Genomic DNA, 17,917 nt, shown 5'->3' with positions numbered 1-17,917 from the left:
TTTTTAAAGGATACTTCTGAGCACAGACTAGTTTTAATTTTTAATTAATGTTTCAGTTGAAGCATTTGAACAAAGTGGATACTTAAAAAAATCTAGTCATGAATGACATAAAAAAAGTCAAAATCTTCATTTCTCTAGTTCAACCCCCTTATTTTTGTGGGTAGAAATACATGGCATCAAAGACTTGGAATGGTTAGTTCAAGAGCACCAAGGGGAGCCATGACTAAGATTTGGTCAAATGTTTTTTTCACTACACCTTGCTTTCTTTTTTCTCTTATAGGACTTTGGTTATTTCTAATTTTTCAGGGAGTTAAAGGCATTTATTCATAAAGAAAAACACTACAGAGATCCTCTTGAATGTGATTAATGATGGCTATTAGCATCAGAGAATCAGGCTGACTGTGATATTTCCATTAATTAGAAATTGGCATATTTGCTTTCTTTCTCTGCATTTCTAGTCATTTTAAATACTGCTCTTATACATCTTTTTTTAATAAATATTTTCAATGTGTAACTATGTTGTTTTTTTAAATTTTATTTTTTTAATGTAATGATTTTTACTTTTTTCCATTATAGCTGGTTTACAGTGTTCTGTCAATTTTCTACTGTACAGCATGGTGACCCAGTTACACATTCATGTATACATTTTTTTTTTCTCACATTGTCAGGCTCCATCATAAGTGACTAGACATAGTTCCCAGTGCTATACAGTAGGATCTCATTGCTAATCCATTCCAAAGGCAATAGTCTGTATCTATTAACCCCAAGCTCCCAATCTATACCACTTCCTCCCCCTTCCCCTTGGAAGTCTATTCTCCAAGTTCATGATTTTCTATTCTGATTTAAAAATATTTTCTACTTGCTATCTTGAAAATTTATATAATTAGTGTGGTCAGATCTAGTTGATCACTTAACATTTTTCATGATTTATTTTCACTTTGTGGGTCCAAAACTCTTCTGGGTGAAATGGTATTGTTAAGAATATAAAACCTTTTAAGGAAGTTCTTAACAAAGTGAAAATTAAGTAACTATCTTTGTTAATATCAGGTTTAAGTTGTCCAACATGTTTGCTTGGCAAAACCAGGAAATATCTTACTACCAGTTTGATTTTTTTTTTTTTGGTCTTTTTAGGGCTACACCCGTGGTATATGGAGGTTTCCAGGCCAGGAGTCGAATCGGAGGTAAAGCTGCTGGCTTAAACCACAGCCACAGCAATGCCAGATCTGAGCTGCTTCTGTGACTTACACCACAGCTCATGACAACACTAGATCCTTAACCCATTGAGCAAGGCCAGGAATTGAACCTGCATCTTCACAGATGCTAGTAGATTCATTTCCATGAAGCCACAATGGGAACTCCAGATCTGATTCATTTTTCATACTATTTATATTTCAGAAGCTTTCCACATGCAGATTTTGTTAAAATCTCAGGCAAAGTTCAATGCCGTTTATTAATTTTTTGATGACCTTCTTGCCATGAATTAAAATTCCTCTTATACTCAATTCCTTTGTCTCTGTAAATATGTACCCTTGTTGTGGCAGAATCCTAAAGAATTAGGAAGTGTAATTACAAATGCATTGCTTATTAAATAGTTTAAGTTTTCCATCTCTTTATCAGTGTGCTTTGAATTTAAGTGGTACCTGTTTGTGTCTGAGGGACAGAGAGAAAAAGAGAAAGGGAGAGAGAGAGGGGGGAGGGGGAAGGGACGTTTTCTCTGTTTCCCTGCTAGTTTCTTCTATATTTAGACTAGGGCCCCTTTATCACATGCAGAGTTGGTTGTGCTTCAGCTATTGATTGTTTCAATTCTTTTTAAGGAGCCCAAAGTCATTGACTCAGCTTCAGTTTAACACCAATTTAGCTTTTCTGATGATCCAGCTCTGACCTCAGTTTCTTCATGTGTTTTCCCTGAACTTTGGGTAAATGATCTAACTTTTCTGAGCCTTATTTTCCTTGTATATAAAATGTGGTTAAGAATACTTATAGCCTGGGTGAGGATTAAATGAGATAGTAGCTATAAACTACTTATTAGCACAGAGTAGTCATTAAGTATGTGGTATCATTACTTCATTGTAACCTCTTTACGTTCAAAAATTTCCCTATTTTAGAAGGCCAGTTATATGGATTGTAGATAACAAAGAGCAGTGTATATTATATGCCTTATGTTTCCCACTCCAACTCCCAAAGCATGGAACTCTAGTAGGGTCAAATCCTCAAACAGAAAGGATGCATGTCTGGCAGAATTTCATGCATTAACCAATCAAATGGAAAAATCTGATAGTCTATCTTTGTTAGTGTCTTCCTGGTTTCCAAAATTATTCCACATTAGGAATTTTGGGCATGACTTTTGGGTTTTGGGAAAGTTAAAGTTTTGACCGTCAGGATGACTATTCATTTTTCCTTTCCTCCACTTGAGGCTTTATCCACTCTCTTCCTCCCCTTTAGTAATGCCCTATCTTTTGTATATAGCAACTAATTGGAAATATTTTATTTTTATTAAGATTGCTTTATAGTTGCATGTATCTACTAAGCATCCTTTAATTATGATATACTAAACTAGATTAGAATTATATTTCCACATTTAAGGCTTGAAAATTTGAATGCTATAGTTCCAATACATTGTATTATATACTTTGATAAGTGTGTACTGCTAAGAACAGCCTAGTTAAGCCCTCAGATTTCTTTTTTATTTTTAAATTTTTTTTGTCTTTTTGTCTTTTCTAGGGCTGCACTTGCGGCATGTGGAGGTTCCCAGGCTAGTGGTCTAATCAGAGCTGTAACCTCTGGCCTGTGCCAGAGCCACAGCAATGCCAGATCTGAGCCACACCACAGCTCATGGCAATGCTGAATCCTTAACCCACTGAGCAAGGCCAGGGATCGAACCCACAACCTCATGGTTCCTCGTTAACCACTGAGCCATGATGGGAACTCCAAGCCCTCGGATTTCTAAATATGATCCTGTAATTCTTTCATTCTTTAAAATGTATATTTTGCTACTTAAAAAAATTGGGATAATTTAAAATAGTTTTGTCTTTTTATGAAATACTATAATTTGTGCCTAGTTAGGTTAAGCTTGGGGCAATTAACAGAGACACCAGTGTGAGATTTAAATAGTATCTTTTGTGAAAAAGTGTTCTATAAGCCATAAGATGTTATTTATATGAGGAATTAAAGCTGTGATTGGCAAAGAAACTGACAAACCAAACTTATAGTTAACTGTTATAAATAACTAGAGGAATTTTATAGGAAAAAAATGTGGCCCACAAGATTATGATCTCTGGGTTCAAGCTTTGTCTTTAAGATCATCAACCTTGAGATTCTCTGAAAACACACACAGAAATTCAAAAGTTAAAAAACCGTTAACACAACCAGGGTTTTCCATGTTCCTGCTAGATTCAGAGGACACATTTTTGTCCTATTTACTAAGTTATGAGAATTGGGATCAGACGTGTTAGAAAATGCTGCCATTGATGAAATCTGATATTGGTTAAGTATCACTTTTTTAGTCTGAGATTCAGGATACTCCTTCTCTGATGAAGCCCTTTGATTTACAATGAGCCTATGTTCTGATGATATATTTTTTAACATGGTCCATTTTATATTCCAGTTAATCAGGCTTGATGGAAAACCTAAATGGAGTCTTATTTTTCTCAGAAGAAAAGCATTGTAAAGGTGGTTAAAGGGCACCTGAATTAGGTGTTTGCAAGTCATATCTGTGGAAAAATAAAATGCGTGCCTTTCCCTGCTGTCTTTCCTTTATAAAAGCGTTCTGATTCTGCAAATCACAAAAACATTTATGGCTTATGAAATTTTCATTACCCCAAACTCCATTTTCCCCTGGCTGTTAATGTGGTAATGCTTGATGGCAAGAAAGCGACTCTGGTATTTTGAAGAAGTATAATACTAGTCTATGGCTTGTGGTGAGTCTTGTATTAAAAGTCTCACTGTTCCTTTCCAGTGACTCCCTAATTAGCTCAGTCTCTTGCCTAGAGGACTGTGCATGGCTGTATTTAACCGCCTGGGAAGTGGCTCTGCAAAAATGCTGGCTCAGCGTAAGTAACTGGGTTGTATCCTGGCTGCCTTTTGGGTGAGAACTTTATTTTTAACTCTATTCCCTATTTCACATGATTGCTGAAGTCAGATCATAGTGGGGAGAGCTTGATATCATTCTTAGACCTTTGTTTCCTATTTGGTAGAATTCATAACCATTTTATTCTTTTCCTTTGGCACTAGGGGAAGGAAATAAAATGATAGACTTCTCCGGAAGATGTTATGTGCATAATACTCAAGATTTGCTGTATATTTTCTTGTTTACAGTCTTTGTAGAAACAACTCTATCTTCTTTTCTTTAGTTCTTCTGTCACTCAATGGTAAAAATAAATAAAACAAAAGCAATTCAGTTGCAATTTCAGGATTGGAAAAAGCCTATAAATATGTAGAAAGTGATACAGGCTCATCTACTAAGAGTGCATCCTTAAGTATGATATAAGATAGTCTGAAATAAGGGACAGAGGGGCGTATTAATAATATACTTTGAGAGCTCAGAGAACTTAGTAAGGGGTTTGGAGAATGCTCCCTGGAAAATGTGGCGTATGAGTGGGGTTTTTAAAGGTGAGAAGGGTTTTCTAGTCAAAGAATAGGCTGAGGGCATTTCCCAGTCAGTGAACTGAGTGGAAGAAGATAGGAGTCATGAGAATGCTTGGTGGGTTGCTGGAAAAGAAACAGACCAGTGTTGATGTGTGTGGGGTATATGAGTGGATGTACTATGAGACAAAGCCAGAGAGACAGGTTGGGACTGGATCAAGCAGGGTCTGGAATCTGCTAGACTAAGGAATGTTACACTTCTAGATCTCTCCCCATCCTGTTTAGAATCAGCTTGAATAATTTATTCTTTGCTTTTTGAAAAACATCACACATCTTTCCCTTGAATTGTTTTGGAGTCATGCTCTGGGTTTCAGAGCAATACATTTTAGTGAAGCAGAAATCATTTGGAAGACAAATTCATGATGTCATTTGTCTTCTTTAGTCATTTTCAGAAGGAGTGACTTTTAAACTAATCCGATGAGATAATATACATGGAGGCTTTAGAAAGAATGATGTCTGTTATACATGGTAGATTCTCTTAGGAAACCCTTGACCTTTACATTATCATATCTACATTTATTTAAAACTTAGCATTGCTTTCCTTTCCTTTACTCCATGCTTTCCTAGAACATGATGGAAGATGAGAAAAAAAAAGACTGGGTCACAATTACTGTGTAGCAGAAATTGACACAATGCTGTAAATCAACTCTACTTTGATAAAAATGTTAAAAAATAAAGACAATATAATAACAGTAAAGAAAATTTGTAAACAGGAAAACACCCACAAGCCCCCTACTGTCATTGAGCTACTGCCATCACTCTGGCCGTGGCTTAGAGCAAAGTTGGACTTTGGTTGTTTTTGCCAGCCTGGCTGGCATTTGTTCCCTTTTATCCTTGAGTAGCATTCTTATTTTCTCTGGAGCAGCAGACTACTCTCGGACCATGTGGTTGGGATTGAACTGATCTATTGCTATGTCTGAAATGACCCTGGCATGGCCAAATGGCAGTTGTATTATCCTCATTATGATTGGCTTAGGGATTGGCATGTGGTCAAACTAGGCTATTCTTTTTTTGTTTTTCTTTTTATGATCATAGCAATAGCACATGGAAGTTCCCAGGCTAGGGGTCTACTCAGAGCTTCAGCTGCGGTCTACACCACAGCCAGGGCAACACCAGATCTGAGCCACATCTGTGACCTACCCCACAGCTTGTGGCAATGCCAGATCCTTAACCCACTGAGCGAGGCCAGGGATTGAATCCACATCCTCCCAGAGACAATATTGGGTCCTTAACCCACTGAGACAAAACAGGAACTCCAAGCAAGGCTATTCAGAACCACAGATTTAATTCTAAGACTTATGTTGGAACTTTTGGAAAAGAAACATGCTTTTACCCTGGAGTTGCTAAAAATAATAAAATGTAGGTCTAAAGCTGCTGATAGCCCTCTTTCTACCACTTCAGGAAAAACGAGTCTAGCTTGGAGGAAAGCAGAATTAGGAGCAAGAGGGAGAGGGAGAAGGAAGAGGGGAGAGAGAGAGACAGACAGACAGACAAAGATGAGGAGAGAACTTTCTGATGGCGTTACTTGAGAACTGGCTATTCCGGCAATTGGTGTTATGGTTATAGTTATTTTTTAGTTATGTGTGCCAATAATTTTCGTTTCTGCTTTGGCCACTTTGAACTGTATTTCTGTCACTGGTGAACACACAGAGAAATACTCAAGGAGTTAGGGTTTGAACTCAGAGGAAGAAGATCATTAATGGGAGCTGAAGTGGTTTGGAAGTCATAATTTTGGAGGTGGCATAATTAAAAGCTTTGAGGGCGGCTAGGATTGCTTTGTTTTATTAGGCTCACTTCCTCCATCACATGCTAGGGGTTTTGCTGAGTAGTGTGCTTCCTCCTACCTCGCCGAGGGTCAGGGCACTTCCATGTCCCCTCAAGGTCAGTTTTTAGGAAAGGAGGGGCAGTCACTTCACCTTTCAGTTGTTTGACTGAAATGAAACATGGTTTAGACATACTTTAACTTCCAGCAGCTCTGAATGTGCAGAGAAGATTGGAGATGCCATCAGTTTGGCCATTTTGATTAGACGATGGACAGACCATGTTATGTCCTTGGCTTCTCCCTTTGTTCTCATCCCAGAAGATTCTGGTAAATCTGACTAATATGAATATCAAGGACAGTCTGAAATGACAACCTGTAGTCTATTTACAGAAATGGAGCATGGATGTTTGCTGTGGACTTTTATAACCAAAAAGTAGAAACATCTCCTGTCCACCGTCTTTATGCATCAGTGCTCAGGTGCCAGCAACACGGGTGCTAATTGTGGCATTTTTGGAAGAAGTCTTTGTGTGACGCCAAGGTGTTCTTCTACACATTGGAAGGGGAAGCAGAAGTGAAAGTGGACAGATTTTCCAAGCAGGCTTAATCTCTGATGTCCTTCACGCTGCTGACTCTGGCATCGCTCTTGACGTCGAGCTGTGATTGCAATCATCATCTCGGCAGGCGTGTTACAGCTCCAGTTATACTGCAGATGGTTGACACCCAAGCCAACAGAAAATGTGCATAATCCATGGGCTAACAGATCCTTACAAATCCTCTAGAGACAGCAGGACATGCAACTCATGTCCAAGCTGTTTTAATTTCTGCAAATTCCAAACTGATTAGACAGTGAAGGATCAAAAGCAAGCATTTAGGTAACAATAAAAAGGTAGACCGATTATGTAGTAGAGTAGCTTTGCATTTTTAAATGGATATACCCTTTCTTCTTTTCATTTACTTGTCCTTTTATCTAGCTCTGAATCCCACACCAAATGTTACTACTCCAATAAGTCCTAATTAAACAGAATGTTCTCTATTTTTCTTTTTCTTTTTCCCTTCCCTTCCCTTCCTCCCTTTCTCTCTCTTTCTCTCCCTCTCCCCTTCTTTCTTTCTTTTGTATGCTCTTGAATTGATTGATTCTGCCCTAATGGGAAAATCACATAAAGCAAACCAGAAAGCAATCAAAGCAGGCTGATTCAGAGGGAAGATCACCAAATGTATTCTTTTGCCTAGTTTTGTCTTTATGCTCTGTGGGACTTAGTTTTCAAAATCTATAAAATGTCAAGCCAGGACCACTGTATTATTTTGGTACTGTTGTTCTAACAAATGATCATAAACTTAGGGACTGAATACAGATTTATTATCTTACAGTTCTGTAGTTCAGAACTTCAATACAGGGGTCATTGGGCTAAATCAAAAAGTGTTAGCAGGGTTTCCTTCTTTTCTGGAAGCTCTAGGGGAGAATCTTTTACCTTGCCTTGTCCAGCTTCTAGAAGCCTCTGCCTTCCTTGGTTTGTGGCCCCTTTCTTCCATCTTCAAAGCCAATAACAGCCGGTTAAGTTCCCATGAACCATCTCCTGACCTGCTCTTACCCCTTTCTTCTATTTTTAAGGACTCATGTGATTAGATTGAGCCCACCAGCATGATCCAGGATAATCCCCCTATTTCAAGCTCCTTAACTTTAATCACATCTGTAAAGTCCATTCTGCCATGTAGTTCTGGGATTCACATTTGTAAAGTCCATTCTGCCACAAGTTCTGGGATTAGGGCATGGTCATCTTTGGGGAGGGTTTGGCATTAGACTGCTACTGGTAACTGAATCCTTAAGTCTCTATCAATATTGAATTTTCTTTGTGAGAGCTTAATGTTTTCCCAGCATTGTCCTACAAATCAAGACTATAATCTGAGTCCAACCCAGATGTAACTCAATCTCTGATAACCAGTGCTGCAGACTGGTAGTCAGTAGGTCAATTTAGGCTCATAGTCATATAAATTAGCCCACATGTTTTAAAAAATGTCTGTTTAATTGAAAAATTTAAAATCTAGATGTTTCACATAAAGACATACATTTTTAGCTTCTCTCAAAGGAACAAGAAAATAGGAGAATTTGATAACACTAGGCTTTCTCTCTCTCTCTCTCTTTTTTTTTTTTTTTTTAAATTTGCATGACAGCCCTTAGCCAGAATTGAGTAGTGCCTACTGGTTATCTTCTACAGACAGGAATTTTGTACCTGCTTATTTATATTACCTGCTTCATCTCCATGTGAGCATTTGAATTTTCAGGCTCTGCTCTATCTCTTCTATGATTTCAGCCCTACTATAATATTGATCTTCACTCTGATGGTCCAGAAGTACTGCAAGTCATTAATTATACTTCATTCATTAATTATTGAGCAAGGCAGACTGCTGTATTTTTATCTCCTTCCATTTTTTTTCTTTAGTTCAAAAACAATACATGTTATTATGGCATTTGAAAAAAACTTTTCAACTCCCGTCTTTTAAGGGTTATAGTTAATTGAAGTTTTCAGTATTATTGGCTTCCTTCTGTTTGTAAAAAAGCACTTGAAAAATGGTAACTGCTTCTTGGTGGTAATTTATGAGTTGTTTTAGTAGACTTCTTTTAAAAAATGTATTTTCTAGCTATCCAAAGTGCAGGTGATACTTTTATAATCTGAAAAAATTTAGTGGAAGTTATTTATTTCATAAACATCCTTTGCCACTAGAATTTGTGCTACTACCACTGAGCTCTGGGCAGAGAGAGTTGAATGGAAAATTATCTCCTAGTATTTTGAAACTTGCAGTTCCGTTCCTCGATTATTCAGAGTCATATATAACCCGGAAGGCAAGATGCTGAGATTTACTGATTAAAAAACCTTAAGTATGGTCCAAAAAAAGTCATGTGTCCCATATCTAATCCAAATATTACTTTAATAAAAAGGTAGAAACGTGTAAATAACTCACACCTGATATTTTAATCCTATGTTGAATGATAACATCATTTTAAACAATTGTATACTTCACAAAGATGTCTTTTTGCCTCTGTAATATATAGAGCACTCAAATAGAGTGCTGTTCATTTAATTTCAAATTGTGATAGCTATGAAAATTCAGGAGAAATTGAAGGAAACTTTGCTAGAGGTAAGTGAGATTCATCTTCACCTTTTTGAAAGCATCACAAGAGTTGGAATGTAAACCAAGAATCAGTTGTTACATAAATTGAACTTATGTCTTAAAAGACTTTACAGTGCTTTTTTTCCCCCCTTTTTTATACTATGACTCATTGGACATATAAAATTTAGCAGGATTAAAAAAAATTAAACCTTTATGAAAAAGCATATAATTAAGTCTAATTGGTGATGAATTACATTGAGAGTTAGATGATAAATCCAATGTTCCCTAATTGTGGTTTCAGAAGAGCAATGAGCCAGTGGAGAGGCCAGCAATTTACATAGGATACACCATCAACACTTTTGTTTTAGGCTATCTTTTTGAATTTAAATATCAAGAAACAGAGTTCAATTTCAGGTTATTTGTTGACTGCCCGAGTATTCACCAAGTCAGGCAATTTGCACTTTTTCATCTTGAGGGTAGAGTTACTTCCTTTGCTATGATTCTCTACTGTACCTGGTAAAAGAACATATTTTCTTCTTTATTGAAGAGGTTGGCTGGGTGCATATAGTAAATTGAGAAGAAAGTGATTTGATGGAAACTGCTTGAGGTTGTAACTTTCAATTTTCTTAGTTTTTGTTCTCTCTCTGGGACCTTTGAGTTCATTGTACCCTTAAAAAAGGCAAAAAGTCAGACTGGTAATGAGCTTGGCTGTCTTCATTCTGCACTCCTGCCGCTCGGGGTTTTAGTTCTCAAAATTTGAGAGTTCAGCAGTTTCAAAAGGGTGAATCTATTTAGGGATTACTTTATTTTTGTATTTTGGGATAACAGATAATGTGGGAGATTGTACAAATGTTTTTCAAACAGTACAGAGTGTATGTGTGTGTATGTGTGCTTGTGTACACATTTGAAGGGGAATCCAAAACCTCCTATGGAACTATTATTTTCTTCTTTCTTGTTTACTTTTCAGGGGATTTGGTTGTCTCAGAATGATACTTATGTAGCCCATGGAAAAGAAAAGGACATATTTCAAGCATTTAATTCTATCTCTACTTTTTGGATATAGTATATTTTGTGGGTGGTTAGTATCTTTTTCAGAAATGTATTAATTTCTTCAGGCAAAACACCCCAAATTGCAAATTTCTTAATTTAATTATGTTAGCGGTGTAAGGACAATGAAGAGATTAGGGTGGAAATTACTATTGTCTATAATATATTTGATTTGGAGTTTCAGTAGAATGCATAGTTTATAGTTAACTGAAATTCCCCTGATACTTGGTTTGCTAACTGTTAAAACCAAATGGCACTCAACTCTGCTAGAAAACAAAGAGCTTATTTATCCCTGCTAATTTTCTAAGCCAATCCATTAGGAATATACTTCATGAATTAGGGACAGGAGCCCCCTTTGCCATCTGGGCCAGGAAGCCCCAGGCACATGACCAGATGCCACTCAGTGAGAAAGGAATAATGGGATGGAAAGCTCATGCACATGAGCCACCATGGCCTCTGGTACTCTCTCTGTGTTTCTTTCTTTGAATGACCTTTTTGAATGCATGTCAGACTTCTGAATCCACTGATCCTCTCAGCAGGTCTGCAGGCCCCAGTGGGGCAGTTTGGGAATGTCTGGTTTTCTTCGTTATCACATGTAGGCTCAAGGAATATGTTACTTTCACAAACCCTTTCTCTGTTTTCCTAGTGTTCCAAGTTGATGAAACAGATTGCTAGAGATAGTATGTACAGGGTATAACTGCCTTCAGAGAAGAATACTGTTAGACAAACTGTGGTTTTCTAACCACTGTGGTTTGCTGAAGGTTTCTGGGCCTTCTCTCCCTCTGTCTATAACCACTTCCTTCTCTACTACAGTCTCCCTATGTTGGTGGAGTACACTGAAAGATTGCATCCTCCTGGGATTCTAAGTGAAAGCAGGAATAAAGTCCCTTCTACTCTTGGATCCTCAAAGTGTAGCTGAGGGATGGGTGTTTCTAGTATCCATTCTCTCATTCTAGAGAGCTCTACGGGGATTGTGGGAGGTCGTGAAAGATGCCCATACTTACATCTAACTCTTCTCTTTTTTCCCCTCAGCTTCTTAACCCATCCCAGGAATGGTTTGGAGGGCTTTCCTTTGTAATGGAAAATTGCACTTGCATCTTGTCTTATATTTTTCTTACTCTCTTGCTCACAGGAAGAAACTAACAAGTAGATGCCTTAAATTAGTCAATTTCTGGTTTTCAAGATAAAGGGAAACTTCTGGATTTTAGAAAAACCTTTTCCTCCTAAGAGCATGGTTCTTGCTGTTGAGACCTCTTGCTTTCATGGTTATTGTTTTTATGACTTAAAATTGAGGTTGAACAATGACTCCTTTGTTTTCTGCTCTCCAGCAGTGGATGCTGCAGCCTCAATAGCTAGAGGGGCAGAGGGCAGCAAGGTTTACACTGGATGAAAATATATCCAACAATATTCAAAATGTTATTCCATCAAATCAATACTGGTAATATCAACAGCCATAGTAACGCCACCACCACTTTACATTTGTGTGTCACTTTTCCTCTTACAAATAATTTTCTGATGAAATGCTTAATTTCTTCCACAAGGAATTTGCACAGTAACTTAAAAAAATTCCCTTATTGTATGAAGGGATTAAGACCAAGAAATCAAGGGAGCAGTCTCAACATCATCTACGCTGTGAGTTTTTGAATGTAGGTGGAATTGAGGCATTCTGATTCCATATAATCTATGCATTTTTTTAGTCTTGGTTTCTGCATTAATAGGTCTTGTGGCAACTTGTCTGGGTCATTACATTCTTCTGCTTTATGCTTTTCTAGGCCTAGTAGGCCACTATTCTTCCTTTAGTTCTTGACTGACTTTTTCTGTTTACGTTGGAAATTTGCTCCTCTGATTTTAGTCTGAATGTCAGCTGCTTGCTGCAACTCATGTCTTGCTTAGTCTCATATCAGCTGGTATTCCAGATCTCCAGCTGGGCTTCTCATTCCTTTTAATCCTCCTTTGCCTGTTTACTCTAATAGATTATAATCAGATTTCCTGAATGGTTAATGTAATGAATAGCGAACAGTGCCACTTTCTAAAATCCTGAATTCTAATTTTGGAAACTGATGTTGAAGTAATAGCTTTACATAGAAATCTTTATTGGTATTTTGTGCCCTGTTGATTTCACTCTAGTGTAGAGTTTAGAGTTGAATTTATGATTTTTGCTCTTCTTGGGACAATCAAGGACATAATTAGCTTTGAGTAGACTAGGCCAAATATGGAAATTGTAGAACACATATTCCTGAGAAGTGAATCTTTTATGCAATGGAGGTTACATGCTGAAGCTGAATTAATTAGTTGGCCTTGACTCTGGTCCCACTGCTGCTGCTGACTCACTTTTTCACCATCTGAGCAATGGAGCAGTGTAGATTATATGCTTTCTTTGCAATGTATTGCCATACTGTTTTACTATATGCGTAGGATCCATTTAAGTAGCAAGAGAGAAGATAATACTTAAAACACGAAGTCAACTCATAATATGACTTGACATCAATTGCCCATGATACATGCTTTTTAAAGCTCCATCGTTTCTAGGGACTCATTAACCATGAAAAAAAATTGGTTAAACTTAACCAAACACGAATTGTATGTTAAGAAAAGATGTAATAAAAAACTGTGGTTCTGTGACCTACAGAATTAGTGCTATACTTCTGCAAGTTACTGTTATATTTGCCCTTTTATTGGGTCATAGGGAAATGTGGAAATGTCAGGAGTTAGGGGACACTTGTCTAAAGCTGGCAACTTAACCACTTCTCTTGTTGGCTTCTAAAATAGCTTCAAGTAAAAGACATCAAGAAATGGAGACAAAAACCAAAAATCTCAGATGCCAAGGGCAGCTAAAAGGGAATGGGAGTTTCTGATGAATTTCTGTACCATAAAGTCATATACCAAGGCCAGCATTTATACAAATTGTGGCCAAAATATGATAATGTAATTACATCAGTGGACAAAGTAGCCAAAGGTTGTGGGGTCTGGAGGAAATATTTCTCTATTACAGAAACAAAGATAGGTGTATTTAGCAGAAATAATACAAATCAGCAACTGGTCCCCACTATGTAGTAGAAGAGGAGTGGTCCTGATAATTACCGAAAATTTGAGTAGTCCTAAGAAAGGTAGATTCAACTCTGCTAAGAGAACAGAATCATGATTTAAGTAAATAAGGTAAAAGAATTATTATTTGCTTTAGAGTCCAAGGATTTGAAATAGACTTTGAATGAGATATATGCACTGCCACTTGAGATATTTAAAATATTGAAGTATTTTTATAGTTTTACGTTTTTTCCTTTTTAGATTCTTAGTATGTTTTTGCTTTTATGTTTCGTCTTAAAATGTGAGGAACAAAATTATAATTTGTTTTTACCATAATACTATGTATATGGTAGATACTCAACTATTTGTTGAATTGAATGAATGTCTGAATCAATAAATAATTACAATAAAAATACAGAAATTATGTTATTATAATTTTAATACCTTATAGTTTTATATTTTCTCTGGTTGCATATTGATGGCCAGGCTTAAGGCAAAAATTGATTGAGTTTATTGAGCTTTCAGAGCTGATTTTAGGGCTTTATGTTTCAGAATGACAGTTTGTGGAGAAAGCAATTCATTTACTATTAAAAATGTGTAAATGGGTAGGCCCCTAAACACCTTTATAATTAACCTTTTTTTAAAAAAAATCCTTCTGTCTTTCTGACACCTTTTACTCCCAACAGGGCCAGTTGAGACAATGGTGTCATTCACCTGACACTTTCAGTGAGTTATGCTTCTCTGTATTTAAAGCCGTTTAAAGAAAAATGGGAACAGTTTAATTAAGTTATTTTAGGAGCAGCAGGGATTTAGGGTTGGTATAATCTAGCTGTTTCTCTCTCCTGTCATTCGAATAAGAAGTGTGATTTTGGTAGACAAGCCTCCTAGAGCCAATTAGTTACTTTGAGTGTTGATGTAACCATGGCAAAAAGAAGAGTTGCAGACCAATGAATATTTTCAGTTATCCCTCCAAAAAGACACTGTTCAGTTAGTGACCCGATTTTTTCAAGAAAAAGGAACTCATTTCTAAGACTAAAAATATTGTTCAATCATGGCAACATGTGTAGGAAGGAAAGAAGCATCATGTAAAATCAAGGGAGGAAATAACAAATAGATGTAGAACAGGGCACTGTGGCTTTTTTTCTTTTTATGGCCACAACTGTGGCATGTGGAAGTTCCCAGGTCAGAGGTTGAATCATAGCTGCAGCTGGGGCCTGTGCCACTGCTGTGGCAACACAGGATCTGAGCCATGTCTATGACCTACCCCGCAGCTTGTGGCAATGCCAGATCCTTAACCCACTGAGTGAGGCCTGGGATTGAACCTACATCCTCACAGAGACAACGCTGGGTCCTTATCCCACTGACCCACATTAGGAACTCCCACTGTGGATTTTTATTGTGCATGTGGAACACAAATCAGAGAGACTTCAGCAGGAGGTGGAAGGAACAGGCAGAAATTGAATAAACTGTTAGGAAGAACCTGTTGGTAAATGGTAATAGGTGTTGGTAGATGTGAGGCAGAAGGTACAGAAACAATACTTGTTTTGCCAGGGTCCACGTTCTTTCACAGATGTTCTCTCATTTAATCTCTGTAACAGCTTTGAGAAGTGGGACTTTTTAGCTCTGTTTGTCTTCTGTACAAAAGGAAACTGAAGCACACAGAGATTGAATAACTGACCTCAACTTGAGTTGTTGGTAATAGAGCCAGGATTTGAATCCAGGGTGATTCCTTATCCCCACATCTGAAGCATCTCACACAATGTTTCCCAGTTAATGCTCCGCTCTTTGTAGTCTTCCTCTGACTTTTCTTCAGTCTCTAGGTCAGATTTCCTTGGGAAATTAACTTCTCTTACCACAAAAATATATGCTTCTTTTTGGCTACCAGTATAGACCTTGTTCTCTTGCCCTCAGCGAGAGGCACACAATCAAGACTGAAGTCAGCTTCGTTACTACCCTGTTCGTCTTGCCAGTTTATTTAATCCCTACCTGTCCCTTCCAGTTCCCTGTGAAGTCCTATACCCTATACTCTCAAGGTTTGGTCTCTGGCTCCTTTTAATAGCTTCTTTCATCCTGGATTCTGGGTCTTGTTATTTTCAGTGTCTGGGTCACTGCTTCTGTGTTCTAACTGAAGCTCTTCTTGCTATGTATTTATACTACCCACACTGAGACCCTTTGATAGCTACCTGGCTCCTTCTTACCTGTGCTTGTCTCCTGCCTCTCTTATCTTGGCCACTCACTTCATTTTCCTTTGCCAAGAGACCTGGACACCAGATTTTTCCTGACATGATGCATAGGATGGGTGTTATGCATATTTTTATCTCACAAGTGCGAGTGGGTTTGGATAAAAATCCAGAATAAATAAGCAAATAGTTCCAACTACTTTTATTCATTTGTTATGACATTCTTTAAGATACTGTTTTGGATGTAAGTAATACAATTTACCAATTTTATAACCTCAAAATTATGGTTTACATAGGAAGATCAATTAACATGACCAATCTGATTTGTATCTTCACTTTAGGAGTTATGCTCTACCAGCTCATGAAGCAAACAACTATATGGCATCAAAGGACAAACAAAATGCTTTATTTTATTGTGATGAATAAGACTTATAATGTCAAGATTTTAAATAAATTTTCTGTGTGACTAGCATTTCTATAAAGTTTACTTGTACTATCACATGGTTTTTGACCGAGAAATTGTGACTGTTGTGCCATTATTATTAGCAGAAATGTTATTAGCATCACTTTCACTCATGCATTAGGTAAATGTGTGTATCATTCATGTTCTTAATCTGTGTTTGATTTATTATTAAATATTTATGACTATGTGAGGAAAAAATAAGAAAAATAAAACTTACAGATAACATGTGGTACAATAATTTTTAAAATGGTTACATTTACCCATTGTATACAGTTGTCCCTTGGTATCTGTGGGCGATTGGTTCGAGGATACCCATGGATACCAAAATCAGTATATGCTCAAGTTCTTTATATAAAATGGTATAGTATATAACCTACACACATCCTCCTGTGTACTTTAAATTATCTCTAGATTACTTATAATACCTGATACAATGTAAATGCTATGAAAGTAATTGCTGGCATGTAGCAAATTCAAGTTTTGCTTTTCAGAGATTTTTGAAATTTTATTTTTTGATATCTTCAGTCTCTGGTTAGTGAATCTGCAGATATGGAACCTATGAATATAAGAGTGTGACTGTATTAGGGATAAGAGGACAGTGAAGTTTCTAGCACAAATAAAATAGTCTGTAGCTTGTGTGCACTTAATGTCCTAGTGCTGTAAGAGCTTGTTTCTCTTTCATTCAAGAAAGTATTTCAGAATGGATATTAAGGGAATAGAGTTATTACAGGGATATCCACAAATCATTAATCACCTAATAACTTTAGTGTGTAGATACTCATACTTTGTTAGAATCCAGTTACTTCTGACATCTCACTGTTGATCAACACATTAGTATATCTTAATAATGAGGGTAAGAACTCCATTCTAGCCATTGATTATCAAACTCACAGTACTTGCTAGAATTTACTAGTATTTTTTCAAATTTTGGCCCTTGCCTCTTTTAATCTATGTTTTCCTTTTTGTTAATCAAAATATATTGGTGTACCATGTTGGAGAAGGATGAAAAATGAGGCAAAAAGTCATTACATTTTATTAATTCCTCCAAGTCAATTTTGATTAGGTTAATTTTCACCAAGAATCTCTTGTTTTTGATCATCAATATTGTCTTATAGAAATAAGGTCAAGAAAATCCAAGTATTTTTTTTAAGGTTATTTCCCCAATATGATTTTTTTTCTACTGTACAGCATGGTGACCCAGTTACACATACATGTATACATTCTTTTTTCTTACATTACATGTTCCATCATAAGTGACTAGACAGAGTTCCCAGTGCCACACAGCAGGATCCCATTGCTGATCCATCCTGAAGGCAACATTCTACATCTATTTACCCTGAGCACCCAATCCCTCCCACTCCCTCCTCTTCCCCCTTGGCAACCACAAGTCTGTTCTCCAAGTCCATGATTTTCTTTTCTGTGGAAAGTTTCCTTTGTACCATATATTAGAATCCAGATATGAGTGATACCACATGGTGTTTGTCTTTCTCTTTCTGACTTACTTCACTCAGGATGAGAGTCCCTAATTCCACCCATGTTGCTGTAAATGGCATTATGTTATTCTTTTTAATGGCTGAGTGGTATTCCACATCTTCCTAATCTAATCATCTATCGGTGGACATTTGGATGATTCCAAGTCTTGGCTATTGTGAATAATGCTGCAGTGAACATGCAGGTGCATGTGTCTTTTTC

At 37.0% G+C, this 17,917-nt stretch overlaps 1 long non-coding RNA gene across 1 annotated transcript in view; it reads left to right on the top strand.

Moving 5' to 3' along the window:
• LOC110255178 overlaps window positions 1-16,872 on the top strand; it is a 103,872-nt gene extending 87,000 nt beyond the window's left edge. The window contains exons 3-4 of the long non-coding RNA XR_002338059.1: window positions 3,956-4,049; window positions 16,104-16,872. This is a non-coding gene — a long non-coding RNA (uncharacterized LOC110255178). The remainder of the gene's footprint in view (window positions 1-3,955; window positions 4,050-16,103) is intronic.

This window comes from Sus scrofa, chromosome 13 (genome assembly GCF_000003025.6).
Source record: "Sus scrofa isolate TJ Tabasco breed Duroc chromosome 13, Sscrofa11.1, whole genome shotgun sequence".
Lineage (NCBI taxonomy): Eukaryota > Metazoa > Chordata > Mammalia > Artiodactyla > Suidae > Sus > Sus scrofa.
The sequence above is the reverse complement of the archived record's forward strand: the minus strand, read 5'-3'. Positions and strand labels throughout refer to the sequence as shown.